Genomic DNA, 866 nt, shown 5'->3' with positions numbered 1-866 from the left:
TCAATAGATTACAATTCAAAACAATGCAATTTAAAATACTTTTCAGTCTTTATTTTAAACTATTCAATCAGATAGTTGGTTAATTTTATGTTTTCTGTGGTGGGCATGCCCATTTGTCTTGCATTTGGATCACAGATGATCCCTCTGACAGTTCCACGAACGCGTATAAACATAATGCCACAAGGTCTCCAAGAAAACAAAGATTCCTTTTTTTTTTTTTTTGGACAAAACCATAGCTCGAACCAAAAAATGCGAAACAGATGGCAAGCACAGTTGTATCTTCAGCCAAGCCAGGAATAGAAAAGGCAACACATAAAATGTTGGTTTTATACTTGTGGAGACAAAATGAAAATGAAGCGCAGGGTAAAGAGCAACGCCATGCCCATCAAGAGGAGGACAGATGATTATTAATTCAGGATCTCAGAGTACACGCTTTGAGATCACAAAGAATTCCAAAGTCTTACAGTGAATGAAATCCAGTCTGCCCCCGACTTACCTCACAAAAGGCTTTCTAGGTAACAGTGAAATGGCTTTAGTGAATTATTTACAAGCTTATGAATCTTATTTACTTGCAGCCAACAATTACAGTCCAAGGTTTATATGTCTAGTTCTGGAGCTTTTCTATTTCCTGTGCCAAATGAGCATGCAGCAGTTTTAATTCTTGTCCAGAGGTTCAGTGATCAGTCTCCCTCCTGACCCCCTCACAATCAGCAGATTGTTTTTTTTTTTTAACAATAACTTTAGAATATTTAACGAAGTCATGCAACAGTTTGCCTTCATACTGTGAATACTTTTCAAATTCCAGTACAGGAGATACCATGTATGACATTTTCAAGGATAAAAAGCACATTTGAGCATCAATATCG

This window comes from Stegastes partitus, unplaced genomic scaffold (assembly GCF_000690725.1).
Source record: "Stegastes partitus isolate 25-593 unplaced genomic scaffold, Stegastes_partitus-1.0.2 Scaffold166, whole genome shotgun sequence".
Lineage (NCBI taxonomy): Eukaryota > Metazoa > Chordata > Actinopteri > Pomacentridae > Stegastes > Stegastes partitus.
The sequence above is the reverse complement of the archived record's forward strand: the minus strand, read 5'-3'. Positions refer to the sequence as shown.